Source organism: Chrysochloris asiatica, unplaced genomic scaffold (assembly GCF_000296735.1).
Source record: "Chrysochloris asiatica unplaced genomic scaffold, ChrAsi1.0 scaffold00548, whole genome shotgun sequence".
In the NCBI taxonomy this organism is placed as follows: Eukaryota; Metazoa; Chordata; class Mammalia; order Afrosoricida; family Chrysochloridae; genus Chrysochloris; species Chrysochloris asiatica.
In genome coordinates, this window is record NW_006409066.1 from 618,630 (window position 1) to 622,162 (window position 3,533).

A 3,533-nucleotide genomic window follows, 5' to 3' on the forward strand; every position below is an offset into this window, starting at 1 on the left:
ATCAGTTTTACATTCAACAAATCATGTACCTTGTTTCATTACATTGATTATAATCCCCTCCATGTACCATCAGTTAACAGTATTTCTCTCTATCCACTTTAGCTTTTAAAAAAAACAAACAAATAAAAAGCACTCATGCATATATAATAATTTACATCTCCAAAGGGCACATTCTGCAAGCCTGTTCCTGGCCACCAGCTCTTAGTCCTTCTCTTCTTAGTTCTAGGGTTCTTTTTATGATAGAAAAGTAAATGACTTCTTTAGGCCCTGCTGGTGGGTGGCTTCTTTTTGTTGTTGGCAATAGTTTCCTCTATAAACTATATGTTTCTAGCATCTTTGTTGTGGTCCATATCATAAGCCAGTAACAACATGAGAAGGTTTATATGTTGTTCCCCTACCTGACTTGCGCCTCTCATTGCTGAACATGTAATGATGACTGCCTTGAAACTACCTGGGGTAAAAAATAAGCTTGGGAAGGAAACCACCATCTCCTTTGTTTGACAGAAAAGTCTTTTTTTCCCCCCTCATTGTTTCCTGATTCCATTCTCCCTTCATTCCTTTCCCTTCCTGCCCTCTGAACTTTGTCCTTAGGCAAATGTTGCCTTTTTTTTTTTTTTTCAAATGGCTGGTTATTCTAAGAAGCATGTGCCTTCCTAGGGAAGTCCAGTGTAGCAATAGGACAAGCACTGGACTGTCAGGGACCTGCCTCAACTGGGAAGTTTGGTTCACGAAGTAGGGAGATCTGGCGGTGAAAGAAATAGAAAAAGAATATACACAAAGAAGCAACGAGAGAAAAAAAAGAGACACCCCGAGACCAGAGTGGATGCAAAACTGTCAGGCAGACCCTGCATGGCAGGCAGCATTGCACTGCAGGCAGTAATGCATGCAGGATTCAATCTGCATCCGTCTTTGATTTCAGGGAGGGATTTTACACAAAGGAAGAAGGTGATCATTAATACAGGGTACAGAAATGAAATGTGATTAATCATTCAAAAAAGGACAAAATGATTTACAGGAAAAAATTCTAAAATATACATCGCAAATTGTCTTAATAATTTAATATTCTTAATTTTCCAAAAATTCAGGCAAACTGTTATAAATTCCTTTTAAGGCTTAAATCCTAAAGCAGTGAAATGGGGTTTTTCAAGGCTAATTAACATACCTATAGCACTTAATCTCTAATGGGAAAAAGTGAAAAGGATTTGAAAGGTCTGAAGGGAGTCAAGCTGTTTCAGCTACCAGGCTTAAGCTTTCAGGAGGAAGGAGGACATCCAAGTTAATGGGTTACACCTGAGGACAGTTTGAGGGGCTGCCACTATTATTCCTTAAACAATACTCCCGGAATTTACCAGTCTACTTTGAGTGAATACCCTGGTCAGAGCCTCCTTGAGTAATCCCAGCAAACCTGCTTTTGGAACTCTTACTGCCTCGGCTTTAGAAGGGTTTTTTGTTTTAATATGGTGCATGGATATCAAGAGCTCATGTATTAAATTAATATCAAACATAACTGAATAATTTGATAAAGAACAGGTTGGATGTGCTTGCCAGGTGGCCAGAGCTTGTTCCTCAGAGAGATTTGTTCCCAGGACCCTACACACTGCCAACACAGTGGAGACATTAAGAGAGGCACATAAGAAACCATTTTCTCAGAAGCTACAATTTCTGGAGTTAGAAGCATAGAATGAATAATAAGACCAAAGAAAATTATACAGAGGTAGCCCACCAGTGAGTTCGCAAAAACCAATGAACCCAGGACGTCAGGAGGTCACTTCCTTTGGCCCTCAGGGTCCCTGGCCCGCAATCTGAGGAGGGTCTTCATGTTGAATTTTCATCCATGACATAGGGCCTCAACATCTCAGTGCTTGCAGTCCCCAACACTGGACTACTGTGGCACTGTGGGCTAATGCACAGGATTGCAAAGTCAGTTTGAACCAGAAGGTTGGCAGTTCAAGTTCATCAATCGCTTCTTGGAAACAATGTACAGGGTCCCTATGGGTGGGAACCAACTCAATGTCACTTAACAACAACACTAACCGCATGGTTTGAAGTTCAATCCACCAGCTGCTCCATGGAAACCCCATGCAGGGTCATTATAAGTCAGAATCTACTTGATGGCACTTAGCAACAACATGTACCAACCTAGTTCACCTTAGAAATCTCTCTGTTGTTTGGCTGAAAACTGAGCCTTGGGGTTGAGTTCAGCCCCAGTCCTGAATGGTGATTGCTGTTTGTTGTTTGATGAGGCAGGTTTGAAAATGGTAAACATTCTTCTGCTCAGATTATATTGGAGAAAACAGAAAATGTTCCTTTTTTTTAACCTCAGTCCTGTGATCCTGAGAAACAGTAAAAGTTTAAAAACCCTCTGTGATTTCACATTCTTCTAGTCTCCAAACATCTTAGAGTCATGAAGATTGGATGGAATCATGAAACTTTTGCTGAGATTATCTTTAAACCTTAAAACTAAAATCTCGAAGGCTGAAGGGAGCGTGGTGGTCTTGTTAGCGGTGTTGTGTGGTGGGCGCTTGGAACTGGAGGGTCGCTATGCCCCGGTATGCGCAGCTGGTCATGAGCCCCGCAGGTAGTGGGAAGAGCACCTACTGTACCACCATGGTCCAGCACTGCGAAGCCCTCAATCGGTCTGTCCAAGTTGTAAATCTAGATCCTGCAGCAGAACACTTCAAATACTCTGTGATGGCTGACATTTGGGAACTAATTGAGGTGAATGATGTAATGGAGGATGACTCCTTGCGGTTTGGTCCCAATGGAGGCTTGGTGTTTTGCATGGAGTACTTCGCTAGTAATTTTGACTGGCTTGAGAGCAGTCTGGGCCATGTTGAGGACGACTACATCCTTTTTGACTGTCCAGGTCAGATTGAGCTGTACACTCACCTGCCTGTGTTGAAACAGCTCATTCATCAGCTGGAACAATGGGAGTTCCGAGTCTGTGGGGTTTTTCTTGTGGATTCTCAGTTCATGGTTGAATCCTTCAAATTCTTTTCTGGCATTATGGCAGCCCTGGGCGCTATGATCTCTCTAGAGATTCCACAGGTGAACATCATGACGAAAATGGATCTGCTGAGTAAGAAAGCTAAAAAGGAAATTGAAAATTTTCTAGATCCAGATGTGTATTCTTTGTTAGATGATTCTACAGGTGACTTAAGAAGCAAAAAATTCAAGAAACTTACTAAAGCTATATGTGGACTGATTGACGACTATAGCACGGTGCGGTTTTTACCTTATGATCAGTCAGATGAAGAAAGCATGAACATTGTATTACAGCATATTGATTTTGCCATTCAGTATGGATTCAGTATGGAGAAGACTTGGAATTTAAGGAACCAAAGGAACATGAAGACGAGTCCTCATCTATGTTTGATGAATACTTTCAAGAACACCATAATCAATGATTTTACTAAAAAGTAACTCTGTATGCGAAGAACTTGAAGCTGGACCCACAGAATATTCTTGTTGAGGAATGCAGGAGTAGAAAACTACATATTTTCAGGGAAAGAAATACTACTTGGTTCTTTTTA

The 3,533-nt window shown here is 41.3% G+C and overlaps 1 pseudogene; it reads left to right on the top strand.

Annotated features, from left to right (window-relative positions):
* The first annotated feature begins 2,541 nt into the window (after window positions 1-2,541).
* Window positions 2,542-3,407, top strand: LOC102831732 (annotated as a pseudogene).
* The last annotated feature ends 126 nt before the right edge of the window (window positions 3,408-3,533 follow it).